Source organism: Peromyscus californicus, unplaced genomic scaffold (assembly GCF_007827085.1).
Source record: "Peromyscus californicus insignis strain IS unplaced genomic scaffold, ASM782708v3 Scaffold_9__1_contigs__length_137607984, whole genome shotgun sequence".
Classification (NCBI taxonomy): Eukaryota; Metazoa; Chordata; class Mammalia; order Rodentia; family Cricetidae; genus Peromyscus; species Peromyscus californicus.
In genome coordinates this window covers 132,948,005-132,965,046 of record NW_026294617.1, presented here as the reverse complement: position 1 = coordinate 132,965,046, position 17,042 = coordinate 132,948,005, and positions in this window count along the sequence as shown.

Sequence of the window (17,042 nt, the reverse complement as noted above, 5' to 3'; positions counted from 1 at the left end):
TATAAAACACTTTGCTTTGGTCCCTTTGGTGTCTACCCTTGCACTGGGATGATGAAGCTGAGCAATGTTGAATGTCCTATGAAACCTGACGCCAATGAGATGTCCTTTCACTGTTACCAAGGAAACTAGTGCTTCTGCAGCAGCTGCGGGGCACCCAGCACCTGGAAGATGCATTTGTGTTCTGTCATGTCTGTCCTAATTGTAGCATATCCTACTTCACTTGTAGATGGCGGAATTCATCCTAACCCCAACACCTGTCTCCAGGCATTTAGAGAGATCCTGCAACCTCACTGCTGCATACGGGATACTATGTCATTAAAGCGTGTTCATGTTCATTTAATCTCAGTGTGAAAGAACCTGATAGTCCACATTTTGTAGATAAGGAAACAATTCTGAGACTTGAATAATCTTGCCAGGTTTATGTGGTTTGCAAGGTTATAAGCAGATCTTCCCTACATGAGAGCATGAGATCCTAACTGCTGTATTCATTCCGTAGAAGTCTGATTATGTCTCAAGGGGTTATTTGAATTAAAAACAGAGAAACAAACACACAAAAACCTGAAGGCTGAGTGAGCTGAATTTCTTCTTGGGGTCTAATACAAATTATTCATTCGTGTTTTAAATAAGTTACAAAGTCTGTAGAAGAAACATCTTACAGTATGTGCATGTCAGATAGTGGAAGAAGGGTGAGTAAACACCAAATAACAGTGGTCCACATAAAAACTGTTTGGGGAATGTTCGATACTTGAATACTTTCAAGGTGAATCTTAAAACTTGATGAGTCTCACATTAAAGAGCCCAAGCAAGGGGGCTGGAGAGATAGTTCAGCAGTCAAGGCCTGTACTGTTCTTGGAAAGAATCTAATTTAGGATCCTAACACCTACAATGGGCAGCTCACAACTGCCTATAAGCTCAACAGACTCCACTCACATGTGTATATTCACACACACACACACACACACACACACACACACACACACACACACACGAGAGGGAGGGAGGGGGGGTAAATTCTAATAAAAGACTATGTAGCAGTATTGTTGCTGAAATGTCAGCCACTTAACCTGCAATAATAAGCATCTCAGATCCCGTTCAGAGCCTGATGGAAGAGTGTGTGATTTTCCAAAGCCAGTGAAATAACAGGGCTTTTGCAAGTTCGGCCTGAGTTCAGACTCTGATTTCTGCTTTCACTGTTTTTCTGCCTTCTTTCTGAGAGTGTCAAGATAGCTCTGACCTCTGTAAAATCGAAGATTCATCTATCATTCTCGTCCTTTTCCCTCATCCTACAACACAACATAAACAAGAGTGTCTACTGCAGGCCTTTGAAACACAGTGAGGGGTTATGCCATCACAGCACAGAGAAGGCAAATTTGAATTTTAGAGAGTTGATTCTTTTACTTTAAAGAATGTATATTCTATAGTCTGTATAAGCAAACTGAGCAGTTCTGAACCACTGCACCTAAGGGGGAAATACTGTGGCCCAGATGAGTCACAAGTACTAAAATTTCTTTGCCCACTGAATACACAGGCTTGTAAAGGCATCTTATTTATTACAAGTTGGCTCACTGTGCTCCCAGCCAACAACACTATAACTAATGACTGAATTAAACTTGTCTAAGTCATGTCATAGCCTCTGTGCTTAGAGCACCACATAGCACCTCAGCAAACAAAAAGTCAGGGGACATCTGAACTAACTGCACGGCAGAGAAAGCTCTCATTCACACTATGAAGGCTGAAACAGGAAGGCAAAATGTCACTGCTTTCATTCACTCACACTTGACTCTGCCATTCAGTGGCTGCTGTTTTTACCTTTTATCTTTTATAGCTAGTGTTTGCCTGTAATTTTGAAAAAAAATAAAAATCACATTTCTGATAGCTGGCATGTTCCATAAGAGATATAGATCCATTCACTCATGGTTCAAACTTGTATGGGAAATTATTCATAGACAATATTATTGGAAAGGGGATACTATCCATGTCTTCGAGTGTTTGAGCATGTAGTAGAAAAGAAAATATTTACTTAAATCTATTTGTATCAAAAAGCATCTTAAGAATACATTCAGGAGTATATTATTAGTCCCAGATTAAAATAGATTAATTTAAATCATGTTAGACAAAATAATGAAACTGGAGAAATGGATATACAGACTATTTACTTTCTTCATGTGTAATTCAAATAAACAATTTTCTATTAATATGAGTTACAATGTAACAATTTTATTTTTAAACATTACTTTAGTTCTCTTAACAACCCTGAATTTATCAGCAAAGTCCTGTAACCTTCCCCTTTGCTCCTAGGCCTCCCTCATCTGATGGGAACACTTTCCACACTTAGTCCAAGGCCAACCAGATCCCCTTTATTAGCAAAGATACCTAGTCCTACTAGCTATACTTACTCAGCATGTTGCAGGACTTTTCATCCCCTGATAATTTGGGGATGAACCTGTCTGTTCATATATTCTACTCATGAACAAATCCCAGCGAATGGGTAGCCATTGTCAATCAAAACATATACAGCAGAAAGACTTGCAGAAGAAAGACACTTCAACTGAAGGACATTTGTTTACACTCTCAGTACTGGAGGCAAAATAATTTAATCACAAGCAAGAATCTGTCTATAACTCTAGGTTCTTATCATTTCTGAGTAAAAATATTCTCAATATTTCACATGTTTGCATGGAACTCCATCAAGGACTCAAATGAGGAAGATGTCTTATTCTTCAAGTCTATGTGAAATCAAATGTCTTCTGCTTTGTGTAATCCGTGGGATTTGTGAGTGAACAGAAGAATGGGTAAGCCCTCTAAGCAAAGACAAATCTGCCCTTGGTTGAATATAAACTCATTCAGCAGGCAACATAGGACTCAGTGATTTGCTTCTCTCTCCTACTGAGAGAAATACGTGTAGCTGCTATTTAGTTCACATTTGTCTTTTCTTCTGTCATCCTGTTTGATGAGCACCTCCAGTTAGTGAGTCTCTTCTTATAAATGCTTAATCCCTATACTCTGAGCCAGAGATACAAGTGTGTCTTTTCAGGGGATTTGGTGAGGGAATCCCTCCAGTAGATAGATAGAGAAAATAAGAGAGCCTGCACATTTGACTATCTGGAGGAAGGAAGGAGATGTCTTGTTATTCTGACTTCAGAAGGTCAGTCCTCAGAGTCCGGGATGCTCTATACAAAGGTGCCTTCAGTTCTACACAAGTTGGGCTGAGATCTAGGCATGCCTAGGATGGGCTTCCCATACAAAGATACTCCACCAGGACAAGAGCAAACTGACATCTATCCCACAGAACCTGCTTCTGAAGTAAGGAGCAGTACACACTTTCTAATTCAATGAAAAATATAGGCCTCTTATAAGCTATGGACCTTGAAGACTCCTCTAGTGAAGGAAACATACTACCTTCCTCAAAGAAACAGGATGAGCTATTCTTGAACTATAAACAACCACAAAAGAAAAGTATTCATTTTCTTGTATTAAAGATTAGATGCTACTCAACAAAAGCCACCAAAATCATATACCTCTAAACTTCACAGTGCAGGAGGGAACTCCATTCTTCTCAATCTTACCCTGCCATATTGTAAACATTCCAAGAGAGATGCCATCACAAAAGAACCCTCTTAAAGACACTGGAAATTGACATTCTTTGCTGCTCAATGAAACATCACAAGCAAAACTCTGTGGAGATTCTGTCACTTTTCCTCAGTCTCCCACTTTTCTGAAATTCTTTTTAATAAAGTTTGTTTTTATTTTGCAAACTGCCACAAGAGTCCACATCATTAATTTTCATTGACATGTCACAAGAACTTGACCCACTGTCTCAGGTTGTCCTTTGATGACCATGAGTATCTGATACCTTAGAAGACCCTTGCTTAAAAACAAACTGACCCGAAAGAGATCCTGTCATACTCTCAAACTCTGCAGCAATAGTAGCAACCATTGCCCCTTTACCTATCCTCATGCCTCAACTCAACTGTGTGTGTTTTAGTTTCAGGAATGTGTGACTCTTTGCTGTGTATACACCACACAGCTCATGGCAGTGAGCCAGTAACCAATCATATTTGTAGGGAGTGTTCAAGAAGGAATATGCTCTGATAGACTTCAATGAGACTTTTCTAGAGACAGGAGAATTCTGGTCTAAGCATAGATTATGAACTATAAGTGTGTTGAGCTGGTACCAAAGCAAACTCTACTGTTGCACGAATCCTAAATGGTCTTAATAAAACCCAGACCTAGATATTGGGGTAAATACCAAAAGATCAGAGAGACAAAGGAACATGCCACAGCCACTTCTTACCTCGACAACTCCATGAATCCTCTGACTGAATGCTTCTAAGTCCTCAGTGGAAAGGGCTGAGTTCCTGACTTCTCCCACCTTATATGCCTTTCTCCGCCCAGCCATATCACTTCCTGTTTCAACCTTCCTAGTGCTGGGATTAAATGGTGTGTGTGCTTCCCAAGTACTGTGGTTAGAGGTGTGTGCCACCACAGCCTGGCCCTGTTTCTCTCCTAGACTAGATCAATCTCAAGTAGCCCAGTGTGGCCTTGAACTCACAGAGATCTGTCATGAGTGCTAAGAGTAAAGGTGTGTGCCACCAGTGCCTGACCTCTATGTTTAACTCTGTGGCTGGCTCTGTCCTCTGATCTTCAGGCAAGCTTTTTTTCTTAGACTACAAATATCACCACACCCTATATCTACTCTAGAGGGTCAGACTTGCAGCATTTAAGATCAACTGATACTCACCTTGCCTAAATCTAATTTTATCATTTTCATTAACATTTAAAATTTTAATAGAGAAATGTTGGAAAATGAACCAAAACTAGGATGATAATCTTATACAGCAAGTATTCTACCCTTTCAGTTCTGCTGTGTGAACTGCAGTGTCATTTCAGACTCGGCTAATTAAATGTGTATAATTATCTAGTCACACATAGGGTGGAATTTACCTTGTGAATATCAAATATTAAAAAGTCAACCTTTCAAAGCCAAAGAAGAATATGAAAGGGATTGCAGGCGAAATATTTATCTGATTTAAAAGAATGATTTCAGTTCTTAGAATCATTTTTCTACATAAAAGTAATCAATGGTTTAATTGTAATTCATTAACTTCAGCAACGTAAAGCTGGTTCCTAAATGGGTTATCATGTAATTCCTTGTGAACCTAGATTGGGTTACCTGAAAGTAATTAAAACTATTTTAAAGGTATAATTTTAATTATTTCAAACTAACTTTCTATGTATTTCAAATATCCTCATTTTTTTCTGCAAACTACATGAATAATAGCACTTCATTTGGCAATAATTTGTTCATTCGGGAATTAAACACTACTATTTTTTAAAACCTGTGTCATGAATGCTTAAGACAGCAAAGGGCAACAGATATAGCTCTTCTTCTCATGAAGCTTGTACTTAGTTACCTCCACTGGGACACAGAAAACAAGTAAACAAGAAAGCCTGGAGTGGAAGTCAGAGATGATAAGGCCTAGAGTACTTAAATCCATTATTTTTTTCTGGAGAACACACAAGCCAAGACTGAGTATTAGGGCTGATAACCACCACTCATAGTATAGGAAAACAATTGTCCACAGAGAAAATAGAGGTCCTAAGGAATTTGAAGAGAAAGAAATGAGACCATAAGATCAGAAACAGTATTTGATCATGCAGGATTCATAAACTAAGAATTTGGGTTACATTGCAAGAGTGGTTGAGTGTGACTGAAAATTTATTAAGCAAATGAGGGACAGCATGTAGATGTAATGGTTAAGCTTTCAGGCTTTTGAGCAGCAGTTCAGCTAAGACCCATTCGGATGAGGACTCAGAGGCTTCCAGCCTGAGGAAACAGGATCAGCTGAGGAACTGGCAAGGTGAGGTAGCTGTGGCTTGTTCTGCTTCTCTGATCTTCCAGCGTTCACCCCAATAACTGGCCTCAAATTTGATTTTATTAATAAGACCTTCTAAAATTCCTGCTACATCGAGGAGAAAGGAGAGGACAGGAAGGCAGGAAGGGGAGACACCAGCTGACATCCAGGGAGCATCATGTAGAGGCAACAGGTAAAGCCACGGAGCATGTGGCAACATATAAACAAAATTGTGCTTAGTATAAGAGTAAGAGCTAGACAATGGTAAGCCTGAGCTAATGGCCGAGCAGTTTAAATAATGTAAGAGCCAGTGTGTTTGTTTTATAAGTGGGCTCCGGGACTGGCGGGACTTGGCAGGCACTGGAGAGAAAATCTCCAGCTACAACAGCAGGTGCTTTCACATTTACATGGATATACTATATTTCAGTCAGTATTCTGTTGCTGTAAAGAGACACCATGGCCACATCAACTTTCTTATAAACGAAAGCATTTAATTGGTGCTTGCTTAAAATTTCAGAGGCTCAGTCCATTGTCATCATAGCATGGAGCATGGTGGCATGCAGGCAGACATGGTGCTGGAGACACAGCTGAAGCGTTCCACATCTGGATCTGCAGGCAGCAGGAGGAAAGAGACACTTGGCCTGGCTTGGGCTTCTGAGACCTCAAAAACTGCCCCCAGTGACATAATTCTTCCAACAAGGCCAAACTTCCTGATCCTTTCAGATAGTGCCACTCTCTGGTGAGCATGTATTAAGATCTATGAGCCTGGTGGGGGCATTCTCATTACACAGGTTAAAGAGTCAGATACATATGAACTCACAACAGTTGCAACAGCAAGCACAAGATCCATGCAACCTTAAGACAGACAAAAATCACAGCATTGAGATGGGAGGTGATCATGAAGTCCTACCTCTAGTTGAGGAACTGTTGGCAATTGACAGGTGCTGGGAGAGAAATGCCAATCTTCTTTATGAGTATAATCTTCTTTATTGTAGGTAAACTAAAAAAAAAAACCATACATCCAAAAGTATTTAGGCAGCAAAAATTGAACTTGACGGATTAAATGAAATAAAGAAACAAAGTTAGGTGAATAGGGAAGAGTTGTAGCAGTTTGGGGAGATTTGAAGGAGGCTGTTAAATATTCTGAGAACACATTGTACAAATTTCTCAAAGAACTGATAAAAATCAATGAGAAAACGTTTCAAAGACATTGAAGGCTGAAAAACTGAAGAAAAAGCAATTAGTTGAGAAAATTATTAGTGAAAATATTTAGTATCACAAAAGTCAGAAGAAGAAAAATGTTCAGAGTCATCTACTTTCCCAAATGTTGAAATCTGGTAAAAAACAAAGGAAGAATGATGGACATGGGCTTTGGCAAAATGCCAGTTATTATAGACCTTGCTCTAGATAATCTCATGAAGTAAGAACAATGTTCCTGTGTTTTAGGTTGATGAACTCTGGTTCGTTCTGAGGATTCCTAAGAACCTTACATAACTCAGAGGCTATTTTCTCAGGTTCTACTTGCTCTGCCATTGGTTCCTAGGAATGCACCTGCTGCTGTTCCTGCACAGCTGCCCTGTTTGAGCAGTGAAGGTAGAAGCTAGCTGAAGGAGGCCGTTTGAGGACTCTCTGCCGACAGTCCTTTCCCTTTTGTGACAATAACCAGCATCATGTCTCCACAGACAGCAAGATGATGCTCCCACAGAATCCACTTGACTTGTTTCTGCACCATGGTTCCTCAGGCACCCAACTCTATATGAGTTTAGCATCCATCAATTCCGCATTTCTGTGATTCCAACTGTGTACCGGAATCTCAGTCTAACCCTGATACTACCCAGCATCAGCAGAGATATCACAGATTAAGACTTCACTCCCACAATATTGTTCCCTTGTCAAACCTGGGCTGTCCAAAGTTCTACAATTACAATTTCAAATTAGGAGGTTCACCCAGCTCCTTCTTCGTGTTTGGGATGATTCACTAGAACAACTATGAGAACTCAGTAAAGCACTTTATTTATGATTGTCAGTTTATTATAAGGATACAACTCAGAAACAGTTAAGTGGGAGAAAGGGAAAAGAAGGGAGTAGAGCTCTTTGCCTATCGAGACACTCTTCTGCTGTTGTACCAACCCTGCTAGTAACAAATGCAGGTTACATCATGTAAGCATACCAGTGCAGTCATGAGTGGTTTAATACCATGAAGCCATGAGTAGTTTAATTCACTCTTGACCTCTCTCCCACCCTCAGAAAGGGCAGAATTAACACTGAACCTCTTCAGTTTCATGATTGATTCACCAAAGATGATCCCTCATAAAGTTACTTGAGCACCAGCCTCCACCAAAATAAGTCACTATAAGGCAGTAAATTGTAAATGTTTTAGAGACTGTATGCCAGGACCTGAGGGAAAAAGTCAATATTTATTTTACTGTATCCTAGCCCAGGACAGGACACTTAAGTCTTCCTTTTGGGGTATTTGGTAGGCAGTGTCCAGGTGTTTAGACAGAACAGAGAGACATTTTGAGCAGTTTTTTTTTTTTTTGCAATAAATATGGGATACTTCTACCACCCTCAGACTGACCAGGCCAGATACTGTTTAGCTTCCAAGATCAAATGAGATCTGGTTTGTTCTATGTAGTTTAATCATTTAAAGGTAGGGGGCTGTTAATTGAGCTTATTTGGGACCATGAATAAAACCTATTCCACATTCAATTAGTTATTTATTCAATCAAAATGCCATACATGGAAACTAATCAAAATGAACACTTAGCCAGGTATAGTCTCAGCAACTGGACTGTTGATGCAGGAGAATTGCCAAGAATTCAAAGCTAGGCTTGGCTAGAAATCAAGACCTTGTTTCAAAACAACACAGACAAAAAAAAAAAAAATCAAGCACTGTTCCATTTGTGTTTAGTGAGTTTCCAAACAGAGCAAAATCCCAGCCATGCTGGTAGAGTATGGATCATGATGTAGGAGACAGACATGTCACTTTCAACGGCACCTATACAAAAAGAAATTTAGTGCCGGGCGATTGTGGCACACACCTTTAATCCCAGCACTTGGGAGGCAGAGGCAGGCGAATCTCTGTGAGTTCAAGGCCAGCCTGGTCTACAGAGCGAGATCCAGGACAGGCTCCAAAGCTACACAGAGAAACCCTGTCTCGAAAAACCAAAAAAAAAAAAAAAAAAAAAAAAAAAGAAAGAAAGAAAGAAAAAGAAAAAGAAATTTAAGACCAAGTAAGTGGACCAGCTGATGGTGTTAGAACACAGGGTGGAGTTACTTTAATAAACCCCTGAGCAGGGGTAGCACACAAATCTGGTGGTGGTGGCGCATGCCTTTAATCCCAGCCCTCGGGAGGCAGAGGCAGGTGGATCTCTGTGAGTTTGAGGCCAACCTGGTCTACAGAGTTCCAGGAAAGGCTCCAAAGTTACACAGAGAAACCCTGTCTTGAAAAAACAAACAAACAAAAACAAAACCCTCAGTTAGGAGCTGACACTTGAATATTGCTTTTAATGAGCCTTGCAAGTAAGCTACAAGCAAATCCAATTAACCTATTTTGCTGTTTCTCAGCACAGGGATGAATACATAGACTTTCAGGAAGGAATCCTTGTTATTATAAGGAAAGCCAAAAAAAATATATTGGGGGAAGCAGAGGTGTGGGTAGTCTAGTCATCTCATAAGCATGTCAGTGTGCATTTCGACAACAGCCCCTCTTTGTGAGGTGGTCACAACAAAACAGATGAAAGCTCATTCAATTTTTTTAACTTTTACACAGACTAATGGCTTACAAGAAGTTATTTTTAAAAATCATGTAAACGATATATTGTCTGCTAATCAATATGTGGAAATCAATAATCCCACGATGTCTCATGAAATTTGAAGGATGTAAGCTCCTCCGAGTTCTTTAAATGAGAAAGTTTGAATTACACGGATCAATAGACAACGATCCACACTGCCCTTTCTGGCAGGCAGCCTGGCCAGGCAGGAGGAAACACCCAGTAAAGAATGAGGTTCTGCAGGCACTGGGTGGAATCACTTTCCTCTTTAAACCCACAAGATGCTTAGCTCATCTATCTGTTAGGACACCTCTCCTGTTTGACTTGAAGTCAATTTTGGATTTGACTTTTGGCCATTACCACACTGCCTTCCCCTTTAGAACAAAAAATGAAACTCTGAACAATTGTTTTACTGCCCACCAGGAACAAATATGCATATTCAGAATATATAAATACTAACCTCACTTAGTATTTCTTACATTTCAGTTTTAACAGATGATCCATGTGAACTGTTCAGAAAACAGAATAGTGAACACATTGCACATCCACAGCCCTTAGTTCTCCCTTCTCCCTCTACCCATTGCCCACACACCCTCCCTCCACAAAGCCTTACAGTTAACTGCTTGCTCTCTTAGCTGTTCTCTCAGCATTTCTGCATGGAAATATATACAAATAAGTGTCTCTAAACTCTCGTTTCCTCCAGATATTAAACAAAGCTAAGTAGCCTATATGCTATTCTGATCATTTTTAATGTATCATTTTATACCAGATGCCAAAAAGAACATTCCTATGACTTGCAGAGTTATGGAGGACTCCATTGTACGGTTCCATTTCTGCCATCTTAAAGTGCTAATTCTGTGTTTTGGAGCTGAGGAGTTACCTCAGTGCTTCAGGTGCTCTACCAGCATCCATCCAGCCTGAGGGTTAGCCTCAGACTACCTAATAATAACTATAAGTTTGTTCTTTGAAGTAGTTGGAATGCTAAGATGAGCACCTCAACCCATCCCCTTATAAAAAGCCCTGACTTCTGTGTGTGGAATGACACTCCACCCTGGTGGAATGTTACTCATCTCACTACATTACTTCGTAGGGTACAATTGGCCCTAACAAAGAGATTTCTCACTTAACAAACACTGGCCATGCTTTCCAAAAGCACTCAAGCAGGAGAAGATCTTCCAGGAATATTTTTGAAGATACAAAGAACATGAACAAGTTTCAATTGTTGGAAGGTCAGAACCTTCAAGAAAATAGACACATCCAGAATTTAACTACAAGAAACTAGTCTGCTATCAACCAGCAGGAACTTGGCTGAGACCCCCAAGTATTAGATAATAATACAGCCTAACTGACACACAGATTTCAACCTATGATACCAAAGCAGATGGCCTGGTTACCCCACAACTGGATTTTGCCCTATAGGAATGGTGATTTAATAACCCTGGGCATCCTAAGCCATTAAGTCTGCAGTTACTTCTTCTTTCTCAAAGTTTCTTTGGGTATTCTTTCTTAGTTAGTTTTTTTTTCCTTTTTTAAAAATTTTATAATAAATTTAATTTTACATATTAGCCACGGATTCCCCTGTCCTCCCTCCTCCCACCCCCCCCACACACACCCCTGCCTGCCACCCTCCCCCCAATCCACCCCACCATTTCCCACCTCCTCCAAGGCAAGGACTCCCCTGGGGATTCAGCTCAGCCTGGTAGATTCAATGGAGGCAGGTCCAGTCCCCTCCTCCCTTTACCCAGGCTGAACAAAGTGTCCCAGCATAGGCCCTAGGGTCCAAAAAGCCAGCTCATGCACTAAGGACAGGTCCCGGTCCTTCTGCCTGGGGGCCTCCTAAATAGTTCAAGCTACTCAACTGTCTTATCCAGAGGGCCTGATCCAGTTCCATGGGGGCTCCTCAGCTATTGGTTCATAGTTCATGTGTTTCCACTAGTTTGGCTATTTGTCCCTGTGCTTTTCCCAATCATGGTCTCAATATCTCTCGCTAATACAATCCCTCCTCTCTCTCGCCGATTGGACTCCTGGAGCTCCACCCGGGGCTTGGCCGTGGATCTCTGCATCTGCTTCCACCAGTCACTGGATGAGAGTTCTATCACGACAGTTAGGGTGTTTGGCCATCAGATCACCAGAATAGGTCAGTTTGGGCTTTCTCTTGACCATTGCCAGTAGTCTATTGTGGAGGTATCTTGGTGGATTTCTGGGGACCTCTCAAGCACTTTGCTTCTTCCTATTCCCATGGGGTCATCATTTATCATGGTATCTCTTTCCTTGTTCTTCCTCTCTGTTCTTGATCCAGCTGGGATCTCCCACTCCCCTAAGCTCTCTTTCCCCCGACCCTTGCCCTTCATTATCCCCACTCACGTCCAGTTTGCTCATGTAGATCTCATCCATTTCTCTGTCATTGGGCGAACCCTGTGTCTTTCTTAGGGTCCTTTTTACTAGGTAGCCTCCCTGGAGTTGTGAGTAGCAGTCTAGTCATCCTTTGCTTTACATCTAGTATCTACCTATGAATGAGTACAGAGAATCATCAGGTCATACTTCAAAAACCTCTACTCTACAAAACCGGAAAATCTAAAAGAAATGGATCATTTTCTGGATAGGTACCACATACCTAAGTTAAATCAAGACCAGATAGACTATTTAAATAATCCAATAACCCCTAAGGAAATAGAATCAGCCATTAAAAGTCTCCCAAGCAAAAAAAGCCCAGGACCAGATGGTTTCAGCACAGAATTCTACCGGATCTTCAAAGAAGAGTTAATACCAATACTCTCTAAATTGTTCCACCCAATAGAAACAGAAGGAACATTACCAAACTCCTTCTATGAGGCTACAATTACTCTGATTCCCAAGCCAAACAAAGATGCAACAAAGAAAGAGAACTACAGACCAATCTCCCTCATGAACACTGATGCAAAAATACTCAATAAAATACTGGCAAAGAGACTCTAAGAACACATCAAAACAATTACCCACCATGATCAAGTAGGCTTCATCCCAGGGATGCAAGGGTGGTTCAACATATGAAAGTCTGTCAATGTAATACACCATATAAACAAACTGAAAGAAAAAAAACACATGATCATCTCACTCGATGCTGAAAAGGCATTTGACAAAATCCAACACCCCTTCATGATAAAGTTTTTTTTCTTCTTACAAACTTTCTCAAATGAGCTTTTATAACTTTAGGAAAACAAAATATGTGGTATGAATGAATTAACATCAAGACAACTGATGCATTTTTTTTGTTATTTTGGGCATTTATAACTCAAGAGCCTGTTAATTCATCCCAGTTTTTATATGTGCATCAATGAACCCGTGAAATTATCTTCTCAGATCATTTGGGTTTGTATCACTTAGCACCAGCTTCTTTCTAGGAAGGGTGTCCACACTATACAAGGGGTGGGGGCACATGCTGTGTATTCTGAGTCCTGGCTCAGGTTATTTGCATGAGTGTGTGAGGATCAGAGGATAGAGGAGAGATAATCAAGAGAGGAAGTCTATTCCCACCTCTGCTTGCATCAGTCCTACTTGCTAGAGAGGGAATTACCCCCATGGTGTGTCTTACCTTGTGATCTGCTACCCACTTTTTATAAGGACACATTCACTCTAGCTATCTCATTTCTAACTAAGGTGTTTTGCAAACATGTAAGGTTAGCACTTTTGACTTATGTACATGTGTGTATGTCATATGTGTGGATGTCTTTGGTGGCCAGAAAAGGGTGCCAGATCCCCTGGTTCTGGAGTTACAGGTAGTTCTGAGCCTCTTTAAATGGGTTTTGATAAGAGAACTCAGTTCCTTTACAGGAACAATGTGCACTTCATCTGATGAACCATCTCTCCAGCCCTATCCCCTTGCCATATACTCTTAACTCTAACAGTAACATGAAGACTGATTTTAAAATTCTCTAATTCTCTTCTCTTGTAACTAACATTTTTAAAGAAGATGTTAAAATATCTCAAAGTTAAACTTTCCTGGGCTCAGACATTTTACAGCTCTTAAATGAAGCATTCAGCTTGAGAATACAGAAGGCAGCATTTCCTAAAGGAAAAAACTGCAAAGTTCTGATTATTGGATTTTTATGGAACAAAAGAAGGCAAACTCCAAACTGTGAACTACTGAAATACTTTGAAATAAAAAGACTCCCTCTGATTTTATTTGAATCACTCAAAGTTTAGTTAGAAGTTGAAAGAGATGATAGAAATGATTTTTATGAGTCCTTTGGAGCTTAATGAGTTTTATTTCTCAAGTAAACCATTGTTGAGGAAATTAACATCTTATGTTTTTTTTTTTTTTAAGGAAAGAAACAAACATTACTTTCTGTGTTCTCTGAAAGTAGTGTGTGAGTCTGAGAACAAAGAAAAGAGAAGGGGTTTACTTAGTAAACAAGGCTGGTTTGTGTCACAGTGAAAGACTGAAAATAGAGAAGAAGCTTCATATTCAAACGTGGAAATCGGTAGATGATTGTAGAACAAACTGAAAGAAACCTTGTGATAGCTGTGGGTACCTGCACAAGATCTGTACAAGATCAAGCCAATAAACATCCCAGCTTTGATGGAGGCGGGCGTATCTTAAGAGAATTCATTCCCAGCTGAGAGCTATTGGAGATTAACGGCAGATAGAGGCGGAAGACTCAGTTTTCTTTGGGATTGTTTCCTTCCCAAGGCTGTATTCTAGCAAATGACTGTATACACATACACATAGGGTAGCTGCATTTAGACTCAGTATGTTATAAAGAAAAAAAAGCAAAAGCAAAAATAGCAGAGAATATGAAGTTAGGAGGGGACTTATGGAGGGGTCTGGGAGAAGCTTAAAAGGATGAATATGATCACAATATAATGTATATGTACATGAAATTCTCAAAGATAGATAAATAAAATCAAAATCTGGAAAAATATACTATAATAAAAACAGCATTTGTTCTAATTATATACTAAAATGTCAGGCTTACTTGGTTCACAAATAATGTCAGTCAAAAGAGCAACTAAGGAAATGATAGAAAAGTGAGCTTCTAGAAGCCTGTAGTCATGGAACATAAAGCTCAGTGACAATGTCTAATCAAGCCGGACACAGCACAGCCTGTATTCAACTGGTGTATTTTCTTTATCTGCTTCATTGGAACCATTCTGTCTTTGTCAAATTTCAGATTTTACAATTTTTGTTAATCTAGGGCTCAGTGTGGGCATTGTTCCAAAGAATCCCTCTATCTGAGGGAGCAGGCAGGCCATCTCTTGGACCCTTCACCTCTCCACACTCCAGCTGGTGACATTTGCCTTTGCTGCAGATGCTTCTAATGGCTTGGAGATGCTCTGAAGTGTCAGCTGATACCATTTGTAGGTGATATTTTTAAATTTTTCAATATCACTTTATAAAATGAACCCTGGGGAATCATAAGCTCATAGGGTCCAATATAATATGATTTAAATAGAATAGCATCCCAAGGCACCTGGTAGGCAAATCATGGCTGTGAGATCACCTGCACCCTGCTGGAGGCAGCTTCATATTGGGCTTTATGATCTTACTTGGAAGCACATTTAAAGCAACTAGCACATGACTAAAAGTATAATCCACACTCTGCAAAATAGATAACTACACATATTTCTCTCTCTCTTGGGCCTTCTTTAACTGAGTAATCACATGCTTTATTCTATTATTAAAATTAAGTTATTTTTTACTTGTTTATAAAAAGTAGAAAATAATATTTTATTGGTAGTTTACAGCCACATGTATTTATTTGTTCCAAAGAGAATGAATCATATGAAGATGTCTGAAGGTTTCAAGTAAGTGTACAATGGGGTGGAGGCATAAAGTGTTATCAGGGCTTTTGGGAAAGTCCCACTCCCCTTACACTGTTTCACATGTCTGAACCTGTTCTCTTATCTGAGATGTGAGGAAGCCAACATATACTCCCCCACCATTTCTGAGGATAACATGAGGGTTGGATACAGAGCACATAGATCTTAGGACAGTGTGGACCTCACAGGTCAATCTTACTCCCTCCACAGGCTCTCTGGCTTTACCAGAGAGAAACTGGAAAGGAAAAGAAAATATTTGAAGAGTTGGACATTGACTGGTACCTGTCCATCTTCACCTGTCTAAAATTGCAGAAGGGTGAGTAGAACCCTGACCAAATTCATGCTAGGTAACACACTTTCTAAGGAAGAATATTAATTGTTTTCTTGCTGTACAAATAATTACCCATGGTCATGATATAAAAGAATGTGTGTGTGATGCCTCAGTGTTTGTGAATCACTCACCAAAATACATGAACCAGGATTCCCTGGGGTGTGCCCAGAATGCAATTGAGCTCTATACTCTCATAGAGCAATGCCTTTTCCATGTTATTAGGAAAATTAAGTCTCCTGAACTTAAATAATTGGGACCTCCACTTCCGGCTGGCTCTGGGCAGGGGTTCACTCTCAGCTGCTCACAGTCATGGTCAGTCCCTGTCCAACCTACCACAGCACTGGTGCTTGTTGCTTCAGAGTATAATTGCATGACACAGGCTAAGTACTCATACCAAATAAAGGTTTAGCTCAATGAAGGCTTAGATATTCAAGGTTGGGGACCTGACTGGCAAGATCCCTTTCCCAGGTATAAATACTCCTCAGATCCCCAAGTTTATACAAGACATAAGATGATGGAACACAGTAGTCCAACTCCGGCATCTCTTCCTTCTTATGAATCCACAGTCCCACTGGATCAGAACCTCACCCTTACAGTCTGATTTTCTATTCACACTAACTACAAATTCTTGGAAAATAAGTCAGCAACTTCCAATTTATGACACATGATATTTTAATTTATAATTTATTTAAAATTTGAAACTAATACAGGAATAATTACTCTCCAGCAATTTTGACATCCAGCAAGATCACTGTGTTTTAGGACCTGGATGACTTTAGGGTCTGCCTGGTCTAGGCCTGACACACCACCCTACAGTTACCTTTTACCTTTATGAAAGGCAACATATGAATGTAGCTAAGTGGTTTTATCAGCCTGTTTCCAGCCTTTAGAATTTTGAATTCTAGTTGAGAGCAACTACATGATTTCACTCATCTCCTCTGTACCCCTGGATCAAAGCTAGCTGGCATCCTCCTGAGAGTTCTTCACACTTTATATAGTGATTGTATCACTCTGTCTCTGTCTTTTCCTGAGATAATTATGGAAACCCATAAGTCATGTCTCAGATAGCAAACACTCTGTGCAACTGGACACCTGTTCCTCCTGAGAAATCAGTAAAATGTCCAGCTAGACGCTTGGATTTTTTCAGAGCAAGCTTTCCTGGCAGTCAGACTCCTATTTTTTTACTATTTTTATGGCCTGGATAAGCTAAGAATTTCCAAAGTTACACAAAGGTAATGCCTTTTTTCCTTAGTGGTTGGTCTTTCAGATTTTCTTGTCCCCTAG